This window comes from Chiloscyllium plagiosum, chromosome 8, assembly GCF_004010195.1.
Source record: "Chiloscyllium plagiosum isolate BGI_BamShark_2017 chromosome 8, ASM401019v2, whole genome shotgun sequence".
NCBI classification, from domain to species: domain Eukaryota; kingdom Metazoa; phylum Chordata; class Chondrichthyes; order Orectolobiformes; family Hemiscylliidae; genus Chiloscyllium; species Chiloscyllium plagiosum.
Window position 1 is genome coordinate 52,506,732 of NC_057717.1, and position 14,495 is coordinate 52,521,226.

A 14,495-nucleotide genomic window follows, 5' to 3' on the forward strand; every position below is an offset into this window, starting at 1 on the left:
GTGAATCTCTGCAATTCTCTTACACACTCTGAGATACTCAATACGTTATACACTCTCTGATTCCCTTACATACTCTGACACTCCGATATTCTCTTTTATTCTCTGTGACACTCTGTGATTCCGTTACACATCTATAACACTCTATGATTCGCTAACACACTCTGTGACACTGCAATTCTCTTACACACTCTGTGACACTGTGATTCTCTTACACACTCTGTGACACTGTGATTCTCTTACACACTCTGTGACACTGTGATTCTCTTACACACTCTGTGACACTGTGATTCTCTTACACACTCTGTGACACTGTGATTCTCTTACACACTCTGTGACACTGTGATTCTCTTACACACTCTGTGACACTGTGATTCTCTTACACACTCTGTGACACTGTGATTCTCTTACACACTCTGTGACACTGTGATTCTCTTACACACTCTGTGACACTGTGATTCTCTTACACACTCTGTGACACTGTGATTCTCTTACACACTCTGTGACACTCTGTCATTCTCTTACACACTCTGTGAACCTCTGTGATTCCCCTACACTCTCTGTGAATCTCTGCAATTCGCTTAAACACTCTGTGAATATCTGTGATTCTCTTACACCCTCTGGGACACTGCGATTCCTTTACAGGCTCTGTGAATCTCTGATTCCCTGACACACTCTCTGAATCTCTGTGATTCTCTGACACACTCTTGGACATTCTGTGATACCGTCCACACTCTGAATCTCTGAGATTTTCTTTCGCACTCTCGGACACTCTGTCACACCGTAAACACTCTGCGATTCTCTTACACACTGTGTGGCACTCTGTCATACCGTACACACTCTGAGACACTGTGTGATTCCATTACACACTTTGTGACACTCTGTGATGCTCACTCACACTCTGCCACACTCTGTGATGCATATCGCGAAACTGCCACTTGAAAATAATGATAAAATGAAGAAATTTCCAAATAAAGTCTTCGATGAATGAGCCCTGGTCAGTAACATAGACCTAGAGGTGACCGCATGCACGGAGATTTCTTTCTACCAGAGCATCGCCAGCTCAGTATCAGGCACACAGGCAGAATGGGCAAATATATTCACATCTGAGCTCACATCTCCCAGCCTGGAAACCTGAAGTGGGCACAGCCATTCTGGAGAGATACGCAGGTATCGGGAGTATTGCTGTGGCAAAAAAAAGGTTTCAGTTATTTTGAGGGAAGATATTAATAAAGGAGGTTACAGAGGTAAGGAGGATTGTCGGACTTGAAGAGATTTCTCAGTTTATGAGGAATAGAAGAATTGGAGGAAGTTATCAAGATTGGGAGGGTTTAAGATTGAAGGATTCCGCAGTCAACCTTTACAGGAATAAAAGCAGGATTCGTGACAGTGTGGAGGAACAGATGTATTTTGCTGTCCATGTCCATTGATCCATCAAAGTTGCCACTCAAGTTGATAGCCTTTTTCAGAAGGAGTATGGTGTGTTGGCTTTCATTAGCAGGAGGATTGAGTTTAAGGGCCATGAGGCTATGCTGCAGCTCTATCGAACCCTGGTTAGACAACACTTGGAATATTGTGTTCAGTTCTGGTGGCCTCATTATTAGAAAGATGTGGAAGCTTTCCGGTGGGTGTAGACGAGATTTATCAGGATGCTACCTGGACTGGAGGGGAGGTTTTATGAAGAAATAATGAGGGAGTTAGGGCTTTTCTTATTGGAATGAAAAAGGAAGAGAGGTGACTGGTTGGAGATGTACAAGATGATGAGAGGCATAGATAGTGTGGATAACCAGAGACATTTGCCGTCGTGAAAATGGCGATCATGTGCGGGCATAAATTTAATGCGATTGGAAGAAGGTTTACAGGAAATGTAAGAGGTGGGTTCTTTACACATAGCGTGGCTGCTGCGTGGAATGCACTGCCAACAATGTTAGTAGAGTCCGATATATTAGGGACATTTAAGCAACACTTAGATAGGTAATGGATGATAGTAAAATGTAGGGGCTGTAGGCTAAAAGGTCAACTCAATATTGAGGGCCGAAGGACCTGTGCTTTGCTGTGCTGTGCTGTTCTACGTTCTAAATAGGGAGGCTCACAACGAGGTTTCAGAAAGCTGGAGAGGTATGATCAGAATTAAGAGACACAAATAGGAAGGGTTGCTAGGATTGTCGAGTGTACCAGAGACAGAAATGGTCTGATCTGGAGCAGACGACCCAAACTGGGAGGGACTGGAGGTAGTTTAACAGGGAGGGAGGACAAGAGATTACAGAGCTATAGGGCCTGCAGGAGTTCATGGAGATGGGGAGGTTGGGAGGGATGGAGCAGTTTACAGGCACTCGGATGTTGGTAGGATGAGATGTTTTACACGGTCAGGAGTGTTTAGGTGAATGGAGCAGATAGTGGAAATCAAAACGGTTTTATAGATATGAAGAACAAACAGGGATATGGAGGGCAGTCGTGACTGAAGATGTTTACAGTTATAGAAAGGCTAAGATTCTGCAGGTTATTTAGATATAGAGGATGTGGAGTCGGACATTTTACCATGAGATAAGGACCGCCATCTTGGTTGGAGACAGTTTCAGAGATAAGGGAGAATTAGTAACCTCCTGCAGTTTAGTCAAAGTGGGAACATTGTACGGTAGGATGGCACTTACACAGGTAGGGGTGTAAGAGCTGGAGAAGTTTATGGAGATGAGTCGATGGATGGAGAGACTGGAGGAGCTTACATTAACTGTGTGGGAGATAGCCACGAGAGTATATTACACAGACAGTGAGTCTTTTCGGAACTGGATCAGGAGAGTAACAGGCATTGGAGCGAGTTCTACAGATCATGACTGCAACAGTGATCTGAGAGGATTGCAGGGTCTCCTCAGACTGATCGTGTCCTTTGGACTGGAAGAAGATACGAACAGCTTAAACTCTGTGTATGCTGTTTTAATTTTCCAGAACAGAGCCTCAATATCCCTCATCAGCCAGGGGTCTCTGAACCTGCCAGCCTTTCTCCTCACACTAACAGGAACAGACTGGTCATGGATTCTGGAGATCACACTTTTAAAACTCTCCCATTTGCCAGTCATTCCTTTTCCTTCAAACAGACTCACCCAGTCGATGGTAGTCATAATGTGGAGGAGCCAGTGTTGGACTGGGGTGGACAAGATTAAAAATCGCACAACACCTGCTTACAGTCCAGCAGGCTTATTTGTAGGCACCAGGTTTCAGAGTGCTGCGTCTTCATCATTTGGTTGTGGAGCACACTCATAAGACACAGAATTTATCACAACAGGATTGCAGAATCATGGAATGTAATATCGAACACAATTATTTTATGCCTTTCATATTTTAGGATGACCATCTGCACTTTGAAAGCTAGTGCTTTAAAATAAACCTGTTGGACTATAACCTGGTGTTGTTTTGAATTTTAATTCACCCAATCGACCTCTGCTCAATCCTGCCTAATGGCCCCAAACCTGGCCCTGCTCCAGTTTTAGACCTTATGACCTGGAGTACTGTGTGCAGTTCTGGTTTCCAAATTTAAGGAAAGACATTCTGGCTATTGAGGGAGTGCAGCGTAGATTCACGAGATCAATTCCTGGAATGGCGAGACTACCTTACGCTGAAAGACTGGTGCGACTGGGCTTGTGTACCCTTGAGTTTAGAAGACTGAGAGGGGATCTGATGGAGACATATAAGATTATTAAAGGATTGGACACTCTGGAGTCAGGAAGCATGTTTTCGCTGATGGATGAGTGCCGAACCACAGGACACAGCTTAAAAATACGGGGTAAACCATTTAGGACAGAGATGAGGAGAAACGTCTTCACCCAGAGAGTGGTGGCTGTGTGGAAAGCTCTGTCCCAGAGGGCAGTGGAAGCCCAGTTTATGGATTCATTTAAGAAAGAGTTGGATAGACCTCTCACGGATAGGGAATCAAGGATTATGGAGATTAGGCAGGAATAGGATACTGATTTCGGATGATCAGCATGATCTTATTGAATGGTGGTGCAGGCTCGAAGGGCAGATTGGCCTACTCCTGCACCTATTGTCTATTGTCTATTAATCTTTTGACCTGTTTGATCTTTTTCCATAACTATGTTAAAACGAAGACAATTGTGGTCACTGGACCCAAAGTGCTCTCCCACTAACGCTTCACTCACTTCCCTGACCTCATTTTCTGAGGCGATGTCCAGTGTTGCAACCGCCTGAGTATAGTGGGGCCCTCTACATATTGATTTAGTAAAAATTTCGTGGACAACTTTGACAAATTCCATCCCATACGGGCCTTTTATACTCTGCTGGCCAAGCCAACCCAGGGGAAGCTAAAATCTCCAAAGAATACTACACTATTATTGGTATATGTGTAACTGCAATCTCTCTACACATCTGCTCCTCTAGTATCCGCTGGCTATTTGGGAATCTGGAACATTGTCCCAACATAATGATTATCCACTTGTTGTTTCTAACTTCTAAACATATGGCCTCATTTGATGATTCTTTAAGAGTATCCTCTCGAAGCGCTGTTGTTCTGCCCTCCCTTATCAAAAGTGCAACTTCTCCCCTCACTTACTTTTCCCTCTGTCCCGCCTGTAGCTTCTGTATCGTGGAACACTGAGCTGACAGTACTGCCTTTCTCTCAGCCATGTTTCTGTTCTAGCTATAATATCCCAGTCCCCAAAGCTAACCCATGCTCTGAGTTCGCCTGCCTTACAAGTCACGCCTCGTGCGCTGAAATAAATGCATGTTAAACCAAAAGTCTTTTCTCCCTTGACTGTGCCCCTGGATATATTGAATAATAAACCTATGTTCGATGGCTGATGCATTTTTCCCCTGATTGCTCGATAGGCCCTCTCTTACTCAAAGTCCCTGCTAAACTAGTTTAAACCCTCGCCGGGTCACACTAACAAATATCCCCCGCAGTGATCCTGGTGCCCCTCTGTTTCAAGTCAATCCCATTCTCCTTGTACAGGTTACCTATTCCCCAGAAGAGATCCCTATGATCCAAACCTTACCACCTCCCCCAGCTTCTCAGTCAAACATCTATCTGGCCTATATTTCTATTTCTATGCTCACTGGGGCAGGTGGCACTGGGAATAATGTAGAGATCACTACCCTTGAGGTCATCCTTTTTAACCTCTTAGCTAACTCCTGATACTCATGTCACAGGATCCCATCCCATTGTCTACCTCTGCCATGTAGACCGATGTGCACATTGACCTCTGGTTGTTCACCCTCCCCCTTCAGAATGTTCAGTAACCGCTCAGAGACATCCTTGACCCCTGTACCCGAAGGCTGCATAACATCCTGGGAGTTCATCTGCAGCCAAAGAATCTCCTGTCTGTCCGCCAAACAAATGAGTCTCCGATCAGTATGACGATCAATAGAGAGGATCTGGCAAACAAAGAGTGGGAGGACTATTTGCAGTTGGGTCTATATTTGGAAAGTGAGAGTACATTAAAGTGAGACAGTGAGAATTCAGGGTCAGTGTGTTACCGACGAGGGAATATTAAAGGCAGTGAGTCCAGCGAATACTGATGAAGTGATATCGTGAGATTGTGAAGAAAATACAGTTCAATAAAACCAGGCGAAGCCATTCAAAAGTATAAGGAGTGCAAGGTGGTCCTTTGAAAAGAAGGATACACAATGGCCATGAAATATCCTTGTCAGCTACAAATAAGGAAAAAAACACAAGGTATGTTATCAGTATAGTTAGCATAAGAGGATTACTGAGGAAAGAGTGGGGCCTGTTAGAAACCAAAGGGACAATCAGTGCACGGAGGCAGAGGAAGAAGGTGAGGTTTACAGTGAATACTTCCCACCTGTATTCACACAGGAGAAAGACATTATAGCCGGGGATTTCAATTGGGATGGCGAAGTCCTCGAACATACTAAGATCAATCAAGAGGAGATATTAAATGTTTTGACAGGCATAAAGCTGGAGAAATCCCCAGGCTGTAATGGGAGGTAAGGGACGAGATTGCTGAGGCCCTGTTTGATATATTTAATACTTTGTTGGCCACAGGTGAAATGTCGAATGACTAGAGGATAGCTAATGTGGTTCCTTTGTTAAAGAAGTATAGTAGAGATAGGTCAGGTAATTACAGAGCAGATCGTCTAACAGCAGGGGGAAGGAAATTATTAGACACAATTCTGAGCTAAAATCAACACTTGCAAAGGTAAGGATCATCTCGGCTCAATCATCATAGATTTGGTAGAGGCAGATACTGTCTGAGAAATTCAGTGGAACTTTTTTTGAAATTGTCACTCAAAATATTGATGAGGGCAGTGTAGATGATTGGTTTATATAGAGTTGAATAAGGCTTTTGACATGGTCCCACATGGAAGGCTGGTCCTAAAGGAAAGAGCCCATCGGATTCAAGGCAAGTTGGTAAATTGGATCAACAATTGGTGAATTGACTTCTTCGTGTTTGAAATTCTTTCACTAGCGGGTGTACCACAGTGATCTTTGCAGCAACCATTGCTCTTCTGTATGTACATTAATATCTCGGATGGTGAAAGCAGAAGGCATCATTAGTAGTTTTGCAGATGACATGAAAAGTGAGGATATTTTCCACAGTGAGGAGGACGGTCTCAGGCTACAGTCTGATGTCGATCAGATGATGATTTCAGCAGGGTTTAGTAGTGATCGAAGTGAGGTGATACTCTGTGGGAGGAATGATAAGCGAAGGGCAAACATTATGAATGGTACGACCTTGAGGAGTACTGAGGAATACAGTGACCTTGGTGGACAAGTCCATAGATCCCTGAAGGTGTCAGCACAGGGAGACAGGGTGGGGAATGGACCTGACCTGGGGGTGGTATGGGGACCGACATCCTGGTGGAGCAAATTTCTGGAGTGGCTTGAGAGGATATAAACTAGTCTGGCAAGGTTTTGGACTTAAACTGTCATAAAGCCAGATAGATGTTTGAGGCAGGTGCACAGGATAAAGAGAGCAACTTCATCAGGCAAGAACATAGCAGGGAAGAGGGAAAACCTGATGATTAAACTGAATTTATTTCAATGCAAGGGGCCTGACAGCTAAGGCAGGTGAACTCAGTGGATAGATGGGAATATGGGACTGCGAGATTATAGTTATCATAGAAACACCGTTAAGGGAGGGACAGGATTGGCAGCTCATTGTTTCAAGACAGAGAGACCACAGGAAGCATGGAAAGGATGGAAAGAGAGGAAGGACACATGGGTGTGGGTTTTGATTGCATGAAACATCACAGCAATACTTAGAGAGGATATTCCTGGATGATCGCCCACTATGTTAGTGGAACTGTGAAATAAGAATGGGTCATCACTTGGATACGAGTGTACTGATCCTGAATAATCCGTGGCAGACTAAGGAACAAAAATGTCGGGAGATCAGAAATATCAATAATAATAATATGGCTGTTACGATAGGGGTGTTTTCATCTTTCTGAACCTAGATTGGCACTGCCACTATTCAAAGTTAGGAAGGGAGGAATTTGGTAATTGCGTTCCAGAAAACTCCCAAGTAGTATGTAAATGGTCCAAATGGAGAAAGGTGCAAAACCTAACCTCCCCTAGGAAACAAGGGAGGGAAAGGGACTGGGGTGTTCGTGGGATAACACTTTGCCAAAGTAACCACAGTTCTATTAGTTTGAAAATAGCGATGGAAAAGGGCAGGCCTAGTCCAAAAGTGCAAGTTATAAAATGGGGCCAGACCAATCTTGATTGTATTAGCTGGAACTTTCAAAAGGTGTTTGTGGAGTCTATTTGCAGGGAAAGGTAAGTCTGGCAAATGAGAATGTTTTAGAAATGAGATAAATTGAGTGCTCTGCGACAGGCTATTCCTGTTTGTGAGCAGGTCAATGTTGTCAGCATTTAGAAACACTGGTTGTCTGTTCAGGTTCCGGTCAAGAAAAGGGGACAAATGTCGGGTGTAGCTACCTGGACCAAGTGAACCCCTGAGGATCAGAGCGGTTGTAGGAATACACTTTGGGTGGAAATCAGGAATGCAGAAAGGGTACATTAAATACTTGGACAGATGACGATAAGGGGAATCCAAAAGTGATTGTCTAAATAAATGAAGAGCAAACGAGAAACTCGGGACAAATTAGGGGCCCTTAAAGCTCGACGAGGCCATCGATGTGTGGAAGTGCAGGATTTGGCTAAGACCTTAACAAATTCTTCACTCCAGAACTTACTGTGGACAAAGACTGTGGAACTCAAGGAACAAGAGTAATAAGTTAGACCACTATTGGAGTACTCTGCAATTCCAGTCTCCCTGCTATAGGAAGGATGTTGTGAAAATTGAAAGGGCTCAGAGAAGATTTACAAGATATTGCCCAGGTAGTATAAGCTGGGGTTACTGTCACTGGAGCATCGGAGACTGAGAGGTGACCTTACAGAGGTTTATATAAACATTAGGGGCATGGATAGGGTAAACATTAAAGGTCTTTTCCCAGGGATTGGGGAGTCCAAAACTAGAGGGCATAGGTTTAAGTTTGGAGGGCACAGCTTTAAAAAGGGACTGAAGGGACAGCTTTTTCACGCACACGGTTCATGCGTGTATGAAATGATCTGAGAGAGAATGTAATGGAGACTGCTAAAATTACAACACTTAAAAGGTATCTGGATGGGCATATGAATAGTAAGGGTGTAGACGTATATGGGCCAAATAGCTCGATGAGGCCATCGATGTTTGGAAGTGCAGGATATGGCTAAGACCTTAACAAATTCTTAACTCCAGAACTTACTGTGGACAAAGACTGTGGAAATCAAGGAACAAGAATAATAAGTTAGACCACTATTGGAGTACTCTGCAATTCCAGTCTCCCTGCTATAGGAAGGATGTTGTGAAAATTGAAAGGGCTCAGAGAAGATTTACAAGATATTGCCCAGGTTGTATAAGGTGGGGTTACTGTCACTGGAGCATCGGAGACTGAGAGGTGACCTTACAGAGGTTTATATAAACATGAGGGGCATGGATAGGGTAAACATTCAAGGTCTTTTCCCAGGAATTGGGGAGTCCAAAACGAGAGGGCATAGGTTTAAGTTTGGAGGGCACAGCTTTAAAAAGGGACTGAAGGGACAGCTTTTCCACGCACACGGTTCATGCGTGTATGAAATGATCTGAGAGAGAATGTAATGGAGACTGCTAAAATTACAACACTTAAAAGGTATCTGGATGGGCATATGAATAGTAAGGGTGTAGACGTATATGGGCCAAATGCTGGAAAAGGGAATGGATTTAATTCGATCTTCTGGTCAGCCTGGATGAGTTGTGGATCAAAGGGTCTGTTTCTATGCTGTACATCTCTATGACTTGAAAATAGTGCATGTTATAGAAGAGGTGATTCTGGACGTTTTAAAACACAAAAGTATGAAAAACCTCAGGACCTCATTAAGTGCATCACAGGACATTGTAGAATGCTAGGGAAGAAATTGTGGAGCCACTAGCAAGGTATTCGTATCATTGACAGCCATGTGTGATGGGCTGGAAAGCTGGAGGGTGGCATAGTGGACAGTGAAGGAGGGTTGCTAAGATTAGAAAGAGATCTTACTAAAATGGGTGAACGATCTGAAAAACTGCAGATGGAATTCAATCTGACTAAATGCGAGGTAATGCATTTGGTAAAACAAACAAGAGTGGAGCTTATACAATTAATGTTTGGGCCTCGGTCAGTGTTTTAGAGCAGAGGGACCTCCGGGTTCATGTACATAATTCTTGACGTTTGCATCACAGGATGGATTAGACAGTGCTTGGCACACTTGACTATTGCTCAGTCCATTGAGTGGAGGATTTGAGACATCATGTTGAGATTGTACCGACATTAGTGAGGGCTCTTCTGCAATATTCTATCCAGTTCTGGTAGTCCAGTTATGTGGAGGATATTATTAAGCTGCAGGGGGTTCAGACGAGATTTACCAGGATGTTGCTGGGTATGGAAGACTTGAGATTGAAAAATGGCTGGATAGGCTGAGTCGCTTTTATGAAAAAATTGAGATATATAGATCGATTTAATGGTAGGTGCCTTTCCCCCGGGGTGGGGATTCTCAAGAGACGAGACAACATTTTTAACGTTAGAAGAGAGAGATTTAAAAAAAGACACACGGGGGCAAATTGTTACACAGAGCTTGGTTTCAATGTGGAATGAACATTCCTGAGGAAGGAGTGGATGTGGGTACAATTACAACGTTTAAAAGACATTTGGATGAGTATGTGAACAGGAATGATTTGGCGGGATTTGGCCCAGCAACAGGCAACTGGGCTAGGTTTAGTTTGAGATTATGGTGGGCATCAACTGAAGGGTCAGTTTTCATGCTGTATGGCTCTATGACAAGTATATGGTTTGATTCAATTATTTAAGAAAAGCTGCAACAGAAAGCCAGGGAACTACAGACCAATTAGCCTAATTGTGGGCAAGTGGTAGAAGTGATTCTGCCAGACAGGAGTCACATTCATTTGGAAAAGGCAAGGTTTGATGAAAGACAGTCAGCATGGCTTTGTGCGTACAAAGTCAGGTCTCACGAACTTGACAGCTTTTGTTGAAGTGGTGACAATCTATTCCCTGAACTACCATCAGCAGGACCTTTGACAAGATATAGCATGATATACTGGGGGAACTAGCCAACTGGATAAAAACTCGGCTTGGCAGTAGGAGATAGAGCGTGGTGGGAGAGGGTTGTTGTTCATATTGGAGGCGTGTGACAGGTGGTGTGCTAAAAGGATCGGGGCTGGGACCACTGATGTGCATCACCTACATAAGCGATTTGGTCGAGAATGTAGGAGTCATTATTAGTAAGTTTGTAGATTATCAAATTAATGGTATAGTGGGCAGTGAATACGGTTATCAAAGGGGATCTTGACCAACAGGGCCACTGGACCAAGGAATGAAAGATGGAGTTAAATTCAGGTTTTGGATTTTGTTAAGACAAACCAGGGATGAATAATACAGTTAATGGGAGGGCCCTGGCCTGTGTTGTCGAACAGAGAGAGACCGAGGGGTACAGTAACAGGTAGACAGGGTGGCGTAAGTGGCTTTTGGGACACTTGCCGTCATTGGACAGTGCTTTGTTTCAGACGTTGGAGATATTTGTAACATTGCCGTAAATATTTCCATTGGGCAGAGGAGGGTACGGGTGACTTTATAAAGTTTTACAAAGATCCCAGGCAGCATTCCCAACCTCTTGTGGGAGGTCTGCTTTAAACTCTGTTGTACTGATGCTCACTAAAACAGCAGAGGCCTGGGTCTGAACTCCCGATGCTGCCTCAGTACAACCTAAGTTAAAGTAGACGTGGTGATTGAGCCTGGGGTGTGTCTGTACAATGCTCTCCCTCCAGCACTGTATCTGTGTCATGCATTGTTAGCCGATGTTTGGAGCCCTCTCATTGCTCTCTGCTCTCTGCACTGTGAGTGATGTTACCTCGCTGTAGGATTTATTGAAGGCTCCAGATCTCCCTTCCCTTTGTCTCTTTGGCTGACCGAACATTTTCAATGTGGTGACAGACGAGAGACGAATCAATTGGCAAGTCGATTGAGTCAGGAACTTCCTGAGATCCTGCAGGAGACAGAAAAATAGACAGATTGAGAAATTAGACTGATGCAGTCAGGGTTACACTTTGAGAATGGAAATGAGCCCCACAGAGATCTGGAAAATCCATCCTGGCCTGTGCTGCTGTGTCTCTCCGAAGTGTCGAATTCTGTTGACCCAGGATTTAGAGTAACTGCAAGAGAGAGAGGCACTGACAGAGACTTCAATTAGGCCCACACAGTGAGGGATACCACATGGAGAGAGACTGAGTGATATCATCAGAATGCTGGAAGGTGTTGGGCTCATAGAATCATGGGTTTAGCTTCAGGTTTCAGGCATGAGCAACCAGTGAGCAGGTGAAGTGATGCCCTAGTGGTATTATTGCTAGAGCATGTAGCCCAAACCACAGCTAATGTTCAGGGGAGACAGACTTGAATGCCACCATCAGAAATATTGGAATTTCAAATCAATAATTTTAAAATTAGCAATTAACAATCCAACAATAAGTACAAAAACCCAAACACCTGTCCTTTAGATAAGGATGTCTCCCCACGTGGTCTGCACGACGTAGCCACAGCAAAGTGTTTGCCTCTCAATGACCCTGTGAAATGGCCGAGCAAGTTACTCAGTTCAAGGGCAGCTAGGGCTGGGCAACAAAGGCTGGTCAGCCAGAGACACCCACATCCCGTACCTGATTTTAAAAAATATTTCATTTGGATGGTCCTACTGGAAATGTGCTGGGACCAATGTCCTGGCCAATCATGGCGCTAGATTTATGGACAAAGCTTTAAATTGACAGAGAGAATGCTCGGAAAGGGTTCAGGTGAAAGGAGCTTTCCAAATACAAAGAGAACAGGTGAAGCATCGGAACAGCACGGGGATGTAACTGAAGACAAACAGAAAGTAACAGGAAGGGGAAAAGTTTAACTAAAACTGTACGTCAATGAATCAGTTTGTGACAGCAAATTTTTTGAAAGCGTAAATTATGCATTTTTTTGGAATGGACAAAGTCTCCTCAATAAGGTAGATGGATTTGTGACACAGAGATAAAAAGAGATTTAGACACCAGGGAGATGGGGTTACAGGGCGAAGAAAAGGTGGAGCATAAATATACAATGGTTCAAAAACTTGTGGAAACTCAGGCAAAATGGGCAACACTAACAATAATGGCTACCAAAGGCATTACAGAGAAAGCAGTTGGCCCCAGAACATGAAGTACAGTCAGTCTGAATGTAAATTCTGGCTACAACTTGCCAAGGTCACAAGCAGCAGAACAGTTTTTAGCCACCGAACAGTATTTAATTGTTCATCACTGTATTAAACATTAGCTCATTGGAATTTATAATAAAGGCATTGTGATCATTTTGGGAAACTTCAATATTCGCATAATCTGGGACAGTCACACGGACAACAGTGATATTGAAAGGGGAGTACAGGGATTTTTTCAGTGTTTCTTCAAATAACACATTGTGCAATTGGCTAGGGATGCAACTCTCTCAGAGCTACCATTGTGTGATGAAACTTAGTGAGTGAGGCATGTCACCTTAGGAGATCCTCTAGGAAAGTTTGACAAAGTGCAGTTTAAAAAAATATAAAGTTGTAAAGAGACTCACAGAAAGGACAAGTTACAATTAGAAATGAAAATAGCCAATTACTTGAGTTTGAGAGAGAACCGAAGAAGGTAAACAGGCTAAACAGGCTGAAACATGTGTCTGTAAATGAACAGTGGAAAACATTTGAAGGAACAGTGTAAAACAATCAACAAAAGGGCATTCCCTTGAAACGGACAAAACCTCAGCAAGAAATCCACACCTGTCCCACGCTCAAGTTAAAATGAACAATATTAGATTATCTGGCTGAGAAGATCACCAAAAAGTACTTAAAATTCTGCAGTAAGGGAGTATTTTAGGAGTAACTTTTAAAGGAATTGCAAAGGGTCTTCTAGCAGGAGGAGGTCAGATGGAAAGGAAATCATTGTCAGGATTTAATGTCACAAAAGGAATAGGGACAGGTGAAGGGGCTGGAGGTGGTGAGAGTGTTACAGAGAGTGGTCAAGGCCTGAACAATGTTACAAAGCCAGTACGAATTGTTGCAGCTGGAGGGGTTTGCAGAGGTAGGGAGGGACATATGTATTTTTATTTATTCATTCATGGGATGTGGGTGTCACTGTCTGGACTAGCATTCTTTGCCCCACTGCTAATTGCCCAGAATGTAGCTCAGAGTCAGCCATATTACTGTGGGTGTGGAGTCACATGTTAGCCAGACCAGGTTTAGAATATTTGATGTTCTTCCCTAAAGGTGGGTAAGTGAACTAGACGAGTTCTTCCTACTGATCAGCAATGGTATAATGGTGGCCTCACTGATGTCTTTTGCAGATTCAACATGACATCCAAGCCCCTATTCTCAATGCTCTGCCTAATGAAGGTAACTATCCCAAACGCCTGCTTCACCAGCCTGTCTACCTGTGACACCACTTTCAAAGAACTGTGTACCTGCATCCCGGGGTCACTGATTGACAACACTACCCAGGGCCCGAGCATTAACTGTACAAGTCCCACCCTGGATTGTTTCACCAAAATGGAACACTTCACCTTCATCTAATTAAACTCCATCTGCTATTCTTCGGCCCACTATTCCAGCAGTACTGTTCATCCTGTAGAATCACAGATAACCTTCATCACTGTCCACTTTACCACCAATTTCAGTATCACAAAAAAATAAAATCTTACTTTCCAGGAAACCAATATTCCCATCCAAACCATTTATCCAAATGACAAACACCGGTGGACCCACTACACAGCTGGTCACATGCCTCCAGTCAGAAAAAAAAATGTCTCCCATCACCATCTGTCTCCAACCATCAAGCCCAATTTTGTATCCAGTTCCCTCACTCTTCTGAATGCCATATCCTTTTACATTGATCTGAGCTCATTAGCCACTTTACCAAACGGAACATAGAACACAGAACAGTGCAGCATCAGACCGTTCGGCCATGATG